Consider the following 13955-nt stretch of genomic DNA (forward strand, 5'->3'; position numbering starts at 1 on the left):
GCGAGCCTTATTTGAAAAAGGTGATTGACATATATGTATTCTCAGTAACGGGAAGAAACAGGATACTCATTAAGTCTCTCACTACCACCCCATCTCTTACACAGCAATTGAATGTGTGTGTGTGTGGGGGGGGAAGCATTCACCGAAACGGGGCTTTCTGTGGGAGGGGATTGTACAGTACCATTACCATAGGACTATAGTCCGTTTGGAGCTGCTCCTGCCAAGAGAGTTATAAAAGCGGGGTGGGGCCAATACGTGTCCTACTTAGGGCCCCTCACTGTGAGCTTGGAGTAGCTTGTTGACAAGGTTACTCAGTCCGACTCGGAAGTCTGGATAGGGCATTTCTTTCCGTTCGTATGCTTTACTCCCCCCCTCCGCAAGGCGCAGTTAATACTGCCCGACGTAAAGCGTCTTTCTCCCGCTGGAATAAATCCTCTCGACTGCGGTAGGATTTACTTCTAGCCCCGGAGATGATCCCGTGTCCGCTCGCAGCCTTCGTGGTTTCCCAGAGAGCGGGCGAGAGAGAGGAAGGGAGGGCCGGTGCCTTCATCCGAGGGCTGTAAGGAAAGAACTCAGGGCTGCCTGTTTGTTCCCCAGGGTGCATTAAGGTACCCAGGATGGTGCGTCCGCCTGCAACCAACCGCGTGACATAGACCCGTGAGTGACCTCCTGGAGTACGAAGAAGGGGGGGGGAGGAGGGGGAGGGAAGAGAAATCCCTATTACTAAGGATCTTTTCTGCCCCCTCTCGACTCGCTCCTTAGCCGGAGGGATCTCCCTGTATCCCCATTTCTGGCTACAGCGGGAGGCTGGCTGTAACTGGACTAGGAAACGGGGGTGCGCCCCCCCCCCCATTTGCGATCTCCCTCGCCTTTGCCTGCGAGGCTCCTGCACCTTTAAATAATTCATCGTCCTGCCTTCGCCTCTGCCTCCTGCATGGGGCTGGGGAGGAGACAGCAGCAGCAGCAGCCTGGTGACATCAGCGCCAGGGCTTCAGCAGCCACCTGCTCCCCGACGGAGACGAAGGAAGAGAGGAAACGGCTGGGAACCCCCGTCGGATCCGCCGCCGCCGCCGCCGCCCTCCAGCCCGGCTCCCCAGACCCGCTCTGCCTCGGGAGAACCTTCTTCCTCCACCAGGTAAGCGGGCACGGGACGTGCAGGACGCGTGGCGCGGGAGCGTGTGTGTGTGGGGGGGAAACCCCAGACGATCCCACCGAGTTGATCGGATCCGATCCAGGCGGAGCCTGGGAGTCCTTGCTTCACCATCACTTTTCCCCCGCCTTATTTCTCTCGTCCTTCATGCCCTGCCTGCGGCAGCTGCCGCCGCCGCCGCTCGGAATCCCCCGGGTCCAAAAGCCGGAACGATTCCGTGCGGTTTCTGTTTTCCTTGACATTGTTTTAAGCCAGGGGTCTTCAAACTTGGCCCTTTTATGACTTGTGGACTTCAACTCCCAGAATTCCTCAGCCAGCAAAGCTGGCTGAGGAATTCTGGGAGTTGAAGTCCACAAGTCATAAAAGGGCCAAGTTTGAAGACCCCTGTTTTAAGCCGTGGAGAGCCCTGGCGGGGGAGACAACGCCACCTCCCCACTTTTAAGAAGAGGGATTCAAACCGAGGTGGCGGGGGGGGGGGGAGGGGGGAGGTTGTCTCTGAAGCAAGTTCTCCCGAGTGTTCATTTTTCTTCTTGCAGTCCAATCCCAAGCCATTAGACCCCTCAAGAAACAGTAAATTCCTACTAAATCCGAAAAGAGATCTAAAATTGGAAAGGCTAGCGGGGCGGCTTAGAGGAAATCCTGGCTTCTAGAAGTCCCCTGAATGAAACGAAGCAACTACTAGATGAAAGACGTGTTATCTGGTCCTTAGGCTACCTGAGCGATTCTCTTTAAGATCCTGAAGTGAGCCGTTGGGTGTTTTCCTTTTTGGAACTCTCCCGGAGTCCTTCGGGAGAAGGGCGGTATAAAAATCGAATAAAATAAAATAAAATAAAATAAATAAATAAAATAAATAAAACTTCCCTTGATCGTGAATTGGCTTTATCCACAGTTGATTAGAAATGGGGGAAAGCACAGCTCTGTCCTCTGTTACGAACATTTAAGTCGAGGATGGTGTTTTAATAGAGCCTGAACAGCCCCCTGAAGGTATTTGGGCATCCTGAACACAGGGCTGGGGTTTTTAAAATTTTTTTTAAAAAGGATATTGGTAATAACAACCCTTCCGCTCTGGGGAGAGATGGGTGAAAAGCTATTCTGAGAGGCGGTGCTCTGACTCTCAGCTGCCTCTCAGGTGAAATTGGGAGACGGTATTCCTATCCCACAAGAAGGTGAATGAGTTTGCAGAATAAATGCATTTGCTTTGCAGCTCCCGGATTTTCACAGTCTTCATGAAAAGCACTTTCGGTGGAGCCGTTTCACCCTGGAAGAGGTGGGTATGCTAATGACCGTCTTAGCTGGCTTCTTCACCTTCATAGGAAGAAGGGGAACGAAACCTGACTGGAGAGCCCTTTTCTCATTTCAAGCGCTAGCAAAAGTCCTCGTTTCTAAAGCTTGGGTTGGCTAAGTCTGGGGGGGGGGTGGTTAATGGTTTTTGCTCTAGAATTTTCTGCTGTTGACCTTGTGTTTTGGTCCCAGGTAAATCCCAAGCTTCCTGAATGGGGTCTAGTTGGTTCTTAGCCAGCTTCCAGACTGATGAAAAAGCTGCTATTGATTGACTAGATCAACATATCACATTGTCATAATCTTTTGTGTTTGATTTTGTCTTGTCTTGGGTGAATTCACACATCGAGTCTATAAATCATTTGTCTTTTGGTGACATACATGAATACAGTTAATTGTCACTTGTGAATCAGTGTAGACCAGGGCTTTTCAACCAGTGGTACAGGTACCACCTGTGGTACATTGGCACCTGGCAGGTGGTACGCGACCATCCTAGAAAAATGGTAGCGGGGGAGGGGAATGAGCTGAACTGGTGGCAGCACTGCACAAGCATGAGCAATAGATGGCTGGAGCTGCAGGGCTGTCAGGGCTCAGCGGAAACGCCAGGATCAGAGCTTCTTCGGGGCTGTCAGGGCTCAGCAGAAACAGCAGGATCAGCGCCAGGCTCCAGCTGGAGCTCGGTGCTGATCCTGGTGCTTCTGAGCCCAGAAGAAGTGCCGATCAGCTGGAATGTTGCAGCATTTCCAGGGTCTTGTGATTTACATTCAGAAGCTTGGCAACTGATTCATATTTATGATGATCACAGTGTCCCAGGGTCATGTGAAGTGACCAAAACCTGCTGCAACCACCCAGCAGATTGGGGGGGGGAACAAAAACCAAACACCCCCCCACCCCACCCCCACTACCAATCCTCAACAGAAATGCTTACAACAATGAAAACCGGGTGCCTCCAGGCAGGCAGGCGTTTTGCTTGGCTGTGGCTTGGGGGGGCACTTTTTTCAGTGCCATTGTAAGTTCGAACAGTCACTAAGCAAACTGTTGTAAGCCGAGGACTACCTGTACTTCATCACTTTTTTCTTTTTTTTCCCCGTCAAGTTTTTGACACCTTGCTAGGCGACTGGTGGTACTCGGATGTTGCCATATCCTAAAAGTGGTACAATGGGTGAAAAGGTTGAAAAGCCCTGATGTAGACAATAGATGTAACCCATAAACCATGTAACTTAATACAGTCATATAACATACTTGTCCATGGTTTAAGTTGGCTACCAGCTTGGCTGGCTTCAGAAAAGGACTGGACCAATTCATGAAAGTTCTGGAGCTCAATGGCAGTCAGTGTGCCTGTCTCTTAAGGCCACCTCCTGGCATACTAGTGAGTTTCCTTATGCAGTTGGTTGGCCATTGTGAGAACAGACTCCTGGACTAGTTGGGCCAAGTGTATGATCCAGCAGGGCACTGCATACATTCTTAACCAATCTTAATAACAGTGTTTCCTGGGTTCATGTGATGCAATGAACTATAAACTGGTAACATGGTTTGGGTTTAGCCAGCATGCTGGACTGAAACATGGTTTGCTAGTTTGTGATTTCTGCAAACAGCATGGCTACAGATTCAGCTCCAGGTATTGGCCTACCCAAGTCAGAGCAGCAAATTCACATAGTCCTTCATGATAGCTGTGAGTTTTGGTCCATAATACAGGAAGTCCCACAAGATTCCTCTCCTTGACCTTAGATGAAATAAATGCAATACAGGTAGTCCTTGACTTACAACAGTTCATGTAGTACCATTCAAAATTATAACGGCACTTAAAAAGTGACTTGTGACAGGTTTTTCAGACTTACAACTGGTGCATCCCCATGGTCATGTGATCAAAACTGACGCTTGGCAACTGACTCATTTTTATGACAACTGCAGTGTCCTGGGCGACACGTGATCACCTTTTGCAACCTTCTGGCAAGCATAGTCAATGGGGAAGCTAGATTTTTAACAACTGTGTTTCTAATTTAACAGCTGTAGTGATTTACAACAACTGTGGCAAAAAAAGGTCCTAAATGGGGCAAAAATCAGTTCACTGTCTCACTTAGCAACAGAAATTTTGAGCTCAATTGTAGTAAGTCAAGGACTACCTGTAACATCAGAATGCTTTCTTTTCCTGTCTATAATAATCGACACAGGATGACCACATACCTCTTCCCTCTCAAATTTCAGATCTGACCCTGAAAATCACTTTGTGACCTTGGCCTTTGCATTGTCTGAATACATCTCTATAGTGCATGCATCCTGATTTGAAAAACCAGTGTGGTAGGAAAAAGAGAAATTCTTTCTTCAGGTAATGACTTTTGATTCAGTGCTCAGAATATTAGTAATGGTGCTTCCTAAACTAGATCACTTGCTCCATGAATTAAATGTTCCTATGTTTGTTTGTTCTAGTCTACTCTTCTGTTGAGAAACGTATCCAGTAGACTACAGGATCTTTTAAAAGATGCATGCAATAAGAAAACTTGAACTTCTATAATGAGAAAAGCTGAATCTTATATACCTAATTTCTCATTCATTTAAATGTAGAATTATGCAAAACTAGACAGAGAATAGAAACTGGCACTTTATTTTGTGCAATTTAACATTTCTCATAACTTATTCTGATTTTTTTAGAGATGAGGGATGGCAAATTAACCTTAGTGCTGAAAGTCTCTCCCAAACAATTTTTACTCTTTCAGCAAATATTGGATAGACATTTTTAACTACATTTTAAATCCTAAAAAGGATTAAGACTTCTCAAAGTTGTATTCTATTCCCAAGACCCATGACTAAGGCATGGTTTAAGACAGGGGTTTATTCAATAAACCATGTTTGGATGGGTGAATAGAAAAGCTAAAGCAAAACCAAACAAGCTATAACAGCATAGTACAAAGTGCAAACATAGTTCTTATTTAACTTTTTTACTGCCTGATTTCCAACAGCTCTGGGCAGCTCACAAGACAAAAATACAGGTAGTCCTCGACAGATGACCACAATTGAGCCCAAAATTTATGTTGCTAAGGTAGACATTTGTTAAGTGAGTTTTGCCCCATTTTATGACCTTTCTTGCCACAGTTGTTAAGTGAATCATGGTAGTTGTTAAATTAGTAACAGTTTTTAAGTGAATCTGGTTTATCCATTGACTTTGGCAGAAGGTCACAAAAGGTTGGCACATGATTCTGGGACACTGCAACTGTCATAAATGTGAGACAGTTGCCAACAGTCTGAATTTTGATCACATGACCATGAGGATGCTGCAACGGTTGTAAGTGTGAAAAATTGTCATAAGTCACTTTTCAGTGATGTTGTAACTTTGACCGGTCACTAAATGAACTGTTGTAAGTCAAGGACTACCTGTAACTATAAATAATATTTATGTTTTACTCAAGCTCTAACAGAATCACAGCAAAGACAAAAAAAGTGCAAGAATTCTCCTCTTTGAACCAAAACCTCAATTCTATTATAAAAATGGAATCCACAGGAGTTGGCAGCTGATAAATTTAAATATATAATGTAAATAAAAACAACGTTACATCTTATGGAGTTTATTTTTGTTTGGAATTAGGTTTCCTTTTCAAGTACTTAGATTTAGTAAGACATGTAATAGATCTAAATAATGAAAAAATTGTGCCCCAAATTAGGTGTTTCTTTATGCTTAAAGAGCATAAATAAGAGCATCAATAAATAAGAGCATATCTTATTCCCTGCTAAGGAGATTTTAATCAGAGATGGACATGACCTAACCAGAAATGGATTGCAACCAGCCAGCAAATCTACATTAGAAATTATAGTCTGAACTGAGTTTGCTAGCTGTGATTGTAATATTTGCAGGTTAGAATTTTCAGGCTTGAAACAATAAGTCTGATCTACCTTAGCCTCTGAATGCAAGATGCTAAGTAGAAAGAAATTGAAAATAGTCAAGCTGACTGTGATCTGGCTAAAACAGAAAGAATATGATTTGGGAGATTAATCCATTATTTGACTCTCATTCAGCTTGGAAGGATTTTGGGTCAAGAATCAGGACTAATGGAACTAAATCACACTTTGTAGTTAGTTTGAACCATTATTTGACATGACATCAGAGCTGAGCCAATAAATGAGTTCACATGTTGGGCTCACTCATTTGTTTAACCATAGTTTATTAATCAGCCTAGCAAAACACTATCTTAGGATACCTAAACTACATGTAATCATTTCTCTGGTGGCTTAGATGTGGTAAAATAGTTCTCAGGTTTCAGGACAGCGATGCAATTCTTGGCTAGAGATTTCTATTATGCCACTAATATAAACTCACTAGCTACTCCCTTTCCATTCACTTATTGAAGGGCAGTTCCTTTAGTATTCTAGGATTACTTACCTTAGCCAACAGATGCAGTGGCTTGGAAAAAGAGAATATGACTGGCTTCACACAAGCCATACTAATAATCACTTGGCGATTTGTGGGAACTTAGTCTTTGTGGTTTTGTCGGTTCTGTCAATCCAGTCAACTGTTGTTCCTTCAGAAAACAGTGATAAATCAAATGTTTATGCATTGCTGGAATTTCTTTCAGAAACATGCGTTTCAGAATCTAGGGTTGCACCTGAAGTAATGACATAAGAGTTTACAGATTAGGTAAGGATTTCTTAGATGGAAGACCCAATAAGCTTCAAAGATCACAAGACAATGGAAAACGTTTGAGATGACCACTTAACCCAAATTTGGCAGTTCACTGCTCCAAATTCCAAAGCTTTTATATCGACTCCTTAACAATTGATATTTATTGCTTAAATCGCCTTTTGTTGAAAAAGCCTTTTATGAAATTCTAAAGGCAGAGATGGGAAAATGTGGGGTGGGTTATACTACCATTAGATAGATGTAGAACTGGTTGAATAGTTGCACCCAATGATTATACATTAGTGGCACTGCATCAGGCTAGGACAGTGGTGGCGAATCTATGGCACGCATGCCAGAGGCGGCACTCAGAGCGCTCTCTGTGGGCACATGCGCTACCGCTGCCAGCACCTTGCGCAGGTCCTTTAGGCTGCTGCCGCCGCCCAGAGCAGCTGCCCCACCCAGCACAAAGGAGGTGAAGCGGACAGCTAGCAAGCTCGAGTAGAGATGGTAGAGCACGCCCACATCCATCAAGCCAAAGGCCACCCCGAGCAGGGAAAGCCGGATCCCCATCGGCGCCATGACCCCCCAGTCCCAGCTAGGATTGCGTGCCTCCCCCCATCTATGCTGGGCCTCCTGCCCACCGTCCCACCCACCAGAGACCCCCTGGATCTCCCCCAACCGTGCCCAGCCCCCACAGGAGTTCCCCCCATGAGCAACATCGAGGTGGCCATGCCCACCCCAGCCACGCCCACTCAGTCTGCTGTGACAACTGCAGCCATGCCCACCCAGTGGGCACCCACCCAGTGGGCCATGCCCCCATGCCCCCCCCTGAGGGCACCACAATGCTGATGTGGCCCTGGCACTTTGCGATAAGTAAGTGGGTTTTGGGTTGTGGTTTGGGTATTCGGTCTCTAAAAGGTTTGCCATCACTGGGCTAGGAGTAGAATAGCACATCACAGGGCTCTGTGCTGTTCAACATATTTCTATATAAGACTTGGAAGAAAGGCTAGAAAATACAATTATCAGATCTGTGGATGACACCAAAATGAGTGGACAGGTTAACACTTCAGAGGACCACATCAAGATTTAGGAAGGCCCTTACAAGTTGGAACAATGGGGAGAAGCGAGCAAGATGAATTTATCAAGGACAAATGCAAAATCCTTCATTTGGGTAGAAAAATCACAGGCATGAATTTAGGATGGAAGACACTATGTCGAACTGCAGTGTGTGTGAAAAGGATCTGGGCATCTTGGTTAATTACAAAATGAATATGAGGTGATAGTGTAATAAAGCTAGGGGGAAACGCAATGCAATCCTAACTACATCAATAGAAATATGTCATGCTTGAGAAATTAACATTCTTTTCTTTGTTGATCTGCACCTCAATGCTATGGCCAGTTGTGAACACCATTTTTCAGGACGAAAATTAGTTCTGGGCATGGAAGAAAAAACTTAGAAGGCCAGAAGCACTGAGTTTGTGCAGTCTAAGAGAACCGGGAGACATGACAGCTTCTTCTGAAGGGCTGCCATGTAGAAGACGAGGTAAATTTGTTCACTGTTTTAGGAGACAAGACAAATACTTGATTTAAAATGACAAGGAACATAGTCACTCGGAGTTGGGCGGCATATAAATGTAATATGTTTATTTCATTTAAACACCAGGAAGAATTTCTTAACAGTGGAGCTGTTCAAATGGAACAGAATGCTTTGAAAGTGGTAGACATTTTTCTTTTGTTAAAATATTTAAACAGGCCAGATGGACATCTATAGGGATTGTTGCAGAAGTGGATCCTTGTACTAGGCAGGGGTTGCAGTACAGGTAGTCCTTGACTTATAACAATTTATTTAGTGACCATTTGAAGGTATAAGAGCTCTGAAAAAAGTGACTTATGACCATTTTTCAGCATTTGGTCACATGATCAAAATTCAGATGCTTGGCAACTGCTTCATATTTATGTAGTGTCCCAGGGTCATGTACTCACCTTTAGCAACCTTCTGATAAGCAAAGTCAATGGGGAAGCTAGATTCATTTAAGAACCGTGGCAAGAAAGGTCACAAAACAGAGCAAAATTCACTTAACATCCGCTGGCTTGCTTAGTAACAGAAATTTTGGGGTCAACTATCTTAAGTCAAGGACTACCTTTATATGATGTCTGACGTCTCTTCTCAGCTTCTTTACAAATGAGCAATCATTTGATTCCTTATCGGTTAGTTATCTCATTTTTGAGGAGTTCAAGATGTCAGGCATGGCATGGCCTCCTCATTTTTCCCCATGGCAACAACCCTGTGAGGTAGATCGGACTGAGAGGGTAACAGGCTCAAAGTCATCTAGGCAGCTTTTATACCAGACCAGTCACTTAATCATCCCCCTATTCTGCAGGCATGGGGATTCCGGCACCATATTTATTTTTATTTATTTTATTTTAATTCCATTTATATCCCGCCCTTCTCCGAAGACTCAGGGCGGCTTACAAGCTTAGCAGTAGCCTTCATTCTATGTATATGCCTGCTTGTTAGGGCTTTCACACCCACCCCAAGCGGCATTATTACAAAGTCAGCTTAATTGCCCCCAACAATCTGGGTCCAATATGACTGTAGTTCCATCAAATTGTTTCAATTCATCAGTGTAAGGTGCTTTAGATTTTAGAAAGCTATCCTATCCTTTCTTACATTTTAAAAATAAACCAGATGCATTCAAGGATTCTTATAGATATGCTGGAGTTGCTGAGGTCATTACAAGGACGATTCCTCATCTTATTTCTATAAACGTAGTGCAGTCTTCCACAACACAGGGTCACCTCTTTAATCTGTTGGAAACTCATTGCTGGACTGGCTGAGACTTTTGGCTGTTATGTAAGTCACCAGGTTACCAGTGAACAGCAGTTTGGACCGGGCTGGAATTGAATCAGAAGGGCAATAATGCTGGATCCAAGCTCGCCTTTTCTTCTTGCCGGTCTCCCTAGCGAGGATAATTATCAGGCCGCCTCACTGAGGGCGGGAAAGGCTTCTGTGCTAGTCAGTCCCCGAGCGTGACTCACACGCTGGGGGAGAACACGGTGGTTTGGGCTAAAGGCCCTGGGAGAGAGGAAAGGGAGGCGGGGAAGAGTGCGAGCGCCCACCCGCTCCTGCCGCTACTTCGCTGTGTGGGAAAGGAAGCCTTTGGCGGCTGCAGCTGGGCAAGGCCGGGGAGAGAGAGGAGGGGACTCGCAAAACCTTAAACCATCTCGCCTCTCCTGGCTTACCAGCCTGCACCTTGCAGCAGCAGCAGCAGCGTCGTTGCAAGCGCACGCAGCCTCTAATGGCCTCTGGGTTTGTTTTCTTGTTTGCGGGTGGGTGTCGACAGATCTTGGGAGCGACAAACGAAATGGAGCGGGAAGGAGGAGATAAAAGAGAGACGGGGAGTTTCCCAGCTGCCTCAGAGAGCCAATCCCGGCCTTGTCCAGCCGTCCTCCTGGGAGCAGCCATCGACCAACTCACCACCACCCCCTCCCGCCTCTCCCCGCCAACTCCCCGAGAAGCCGCTGCGTGCTTTTCTGTGTTGTCTGGACGCGCGGCCCGCCCCACTGTTTTCTATCCCCCGTGACTCGAGGAAGTTGCTTCTCGGTCCTCTCCCGAGCGCCTCCCGCCTGCAGCTCGAGCCTTGGAGGGGAGGCGAGGTAGAAAAGCGCCTCACAGCCGCCGGAGGTCCCTCGGAGAAGGGCGTTGGGGTTGTCGCTGCGGAGCGGCCTGAAGGACGTGCCAAAAGCTCCAGGCGAAACGCCTTTCTGGGAAGAAGTCTCCCCTCGTCCCGAAATAACAAACTTCGCGAGTCCATCCCCGAATGCTTACGTTTGGCATCCCTTTGACCTCTATGTTTTCACTCCTGACGCAGTGAGTTTATTTCAGTTTGCCATCCAGGGGCCTTCCTTGCCTGGGCTAGTCCGAGGCAGTTTCCCCCGTCTGCTAAATGAGCATTTAAACCCCTCTCTCGGCTTCCTCGCGCAGAGGAGGATAAATTCTATAAGAAGCATATTTTCCTTCAGAAACAAAATGCCTTCAAAACCCGCAGAGCGAGCGAGATGAGCAATGTACTCCTATTCCGAGTCTTTGGCTGTAAAAGAAATGGCCTGCTAATTAATAACTTCCAATGAAGAGAATATTTGTAGCTCAAGGTTGAAAGGAAGGGTCCTTGGTGATAACATCTTCAGTGCTCCCATCAGTGCATCGTCAGTACTGGTGATTTACCTAGTTAGGGTAATGAAACGTCTGCAAGAAAACAAGCTCAGAGAGCACCAAGGACCCCTCAACTAATAATACTTAATATTCAAAGCACTCCATGCAATGATGGGATTCAGCCAGTTCGTCAGAACCGGTAGCTAATTTTTTGTTGCCCAGTCCCAGAATGGACTTCTGGAGGTGGCATCCACACACAGAACCGGTGGTTCACATATTTGAATTCCACCACTGACTCCATGTATGTGCTTTTAGTAATCCTTGTTCTGTAGGGAGTTCAAGTATTGCTGTCCCCATTTTGCTAAGAAGACTGAGGCTTAGAAAACCAGGGCTTTTACCAGCTTACCTCAGCTGGTCAAAGGGAGGCCTGAAGTGGGCCCCAAGCTGAACAACTGACTCCCTGGCTCATAGTCCTGGAGGCCCTAGCTGGTTCCCACAGGGTTCCTGGTCACTGTTTCCAATAGCTTGAGATGCATTTCCCTCAGCTTGGATCTCTCAGAGAAAAGGAAGGCGTTTTCTCTGAAATATATAAAAACAGAAACAATACATCAGCAACTTTCTCCATTCAGCATCCAGAAGAAACTTGCCATGTCTTGTCCAGTCACTGTGACATCCCACACCCTTGCTTTTTGACGCTTCTGAGACTGACAGGACAGAGACTATTGCTGGTGAATCGATTTATAGGATGCTCCTGTCTACAGGCAGCCTCAGCCATTGGCAGGGTTCCTTTTTGACAGATCTTTGGGATTTCAAAGATCTGTTTTTTCAACATGATGCCCTATATAGATTTTAGTGTAGGACTGTTGTGAGATGAGAGGATCAATCTGAACAATGGCCCCCTATCTCCACTTTTAAAAGGAATTGGTCTCTTATTTTATTTTGAAAAGTTAATTCCATCTCTCTCTCTCTCTCTCTCTCTCTCTCTCTCTCTCTCACACACACACACACACACACACACACACAAGCCCTCTAATTAATACAATAGGTCCTTTCATAGAATTACACTGAGGATTCATGCTGTTACTCAGTCTCTATGGTTCCCACAGTGGTGCTACCCTGAATGTTTATGCAGCAGATGTGTGGGCATCTGCAAAGGAAAATCTGTATACAAAAATCTCTGTGTGTTTGGAATGTACAGGAAGCCTGTAAGGTACAGGGACATATGATAAATTCTGATTTTTCTTTTCTGATGTTTAATGAATTTCCAAATGGTGCTGTTACTCCCAACTGCTGAAGTGTTGGATTTTGAACACATTTTAGCCAACAGGAATGTCGTGCCATGATCTGATAGTATTTTATAGTAAACACACCTTGAATCCCTGCTTTTGTTTTCTTCTTTTCTGCTGTGAAAAGTAAAGGCAGAATCTGAAAACCTATACATTTTCTACATAGGAACCATGTCACTGCAGTATTTTATTCGATTAAAAATAATTTGCAGTGAACGTGATGGTATTACGGGAGAGAGATGTGCACAAAAACTAAATTTACAGTTCTTAGATGCAAATCTATGAGGGCAGAGTGTTAAATGAAGGAAGCAGAATAAAAGTATAAAATCACCATGGGAGAGATGTTCATTATTTCACTTCAAATTTGTCACTGCTGAATCTTGGTTTTCACTTAAAAAAGCACAGATAATGTATATTTCATCATCTTAAGATATAATGTAGGTGAGAGTATGTGTGTGTGTGTATTCATTCAGCTTATACTGAATTTATAACATTTTTTTCTGTTCAGACAAGTATGGCAATTAGCAAGTTTGTAAAACTACAAAAGATTAATTAATATTAAAAGATTAAGTAGTACTGCAACACAAAACCAATTAAGAGATTGATTAAAAGGTGCATCTTCAGAGACTTTCCAAATACACAAGGAGGGTCCAGACAAAACTCCTTAAATGTGGTACATTCTGCATCCTTGGAGTAATGCAAGTAATGCATCCATGTATGTTATAGACAAGCCTCTGACAGCAGAGCATCTTCAAAAGGCCTCTCTTGTAGAACCTTATGAGTGGACAGATTTGAAAAGAGAATGGCAGTCCTTCAGATAGTTGCCCTAATAATTTTAGAGGTTTAAAAGTTCAGTATAAAAACCTTAATTTATCATCTGGCAAACAGAGTAGATATTTCCATATTGGCATCATATGGTCCTTGTGTCCTGTAGCAGACTTGCTACAAGGCAACCTCAAGAAACTTTTCAAGGATAGATCCATATATAATGCAATAATTAAGGCAGGATATTAGCAAAGTATGGACCAGATGTGACATGCCCCAAAGTTACCTAGTAGCTTATATATCTGAATAAGAATTTGAATTCAGATCCAACTTTACCATAACACATATATTAAATTTGTATTAAGTTTGTGTTGGAGTTTATAGGACGCTATTAGTATCCCTGTACTACACAAGGGGGCGCTGAGGCACAGTAGCTTCTGTTGTGAAGCAATTATTTCCTTACTTGATTGTATTATTTCTGGACAGTTCCTAGGCAGATTTCCTGAACTTGGAAGAAAAAAACAAAACAAAAACCTCAGAATTCAATTCCTGTAAAGACCAAGTATTTTTCCAAGGAAAAGTGCTGGCAAATGAGAACTCATTTTACTGCTACCTAAACGTGAGGCAGCTGTCTTTATATTTCCTTGTCAGACAGCCTCTTAGATCCAATATATCCCCCACCCTATGCTTGAATGCACAGAAAGGTTCCTGCAA

At 44.6% G+C, this 13955-nt stretch overlaps 1 protein-coding gene across 2 annotated transcripts in view; it reads left to right on the forward strand.

Moving 5' to 3' along the window:
• Positions 1-621: 621 nt before the first annotated feature.
• BAZ2A (bromodomain adjacent to zinc finger domain 2A) overlaps positions 622-13955 on the forward strand; it is a 73334-nt gene continuing 60000 nt past the window's right edge. The window contains exons 1-3 of one of the 2 annotated variants that reach the window (XM_081317274.1): positions 622-1135; positions 2355-2417; positions 4634-4754. The gene's annotated coding sequence lies outside the window, so the exon portion shown is untranslated. Of the gene's footprint in view, positions 1136-2354; positions 2418-4633; positions 4755-10627; positions 10909-13955 lie in introns of those variants that run through there. The other variant, XM_081317276.1, reaches the window with a different exon arrangement.

This window comes from Vipera berus, assembly GCF_964194415.1.
Source record: "Vipera berus genome assembly, chromosome: 2".
NCBI lineage: Eukaryota > Metazoa > Chordata > Lepidosauria > Squamata > Viperidae > Vipera > Vipera berus.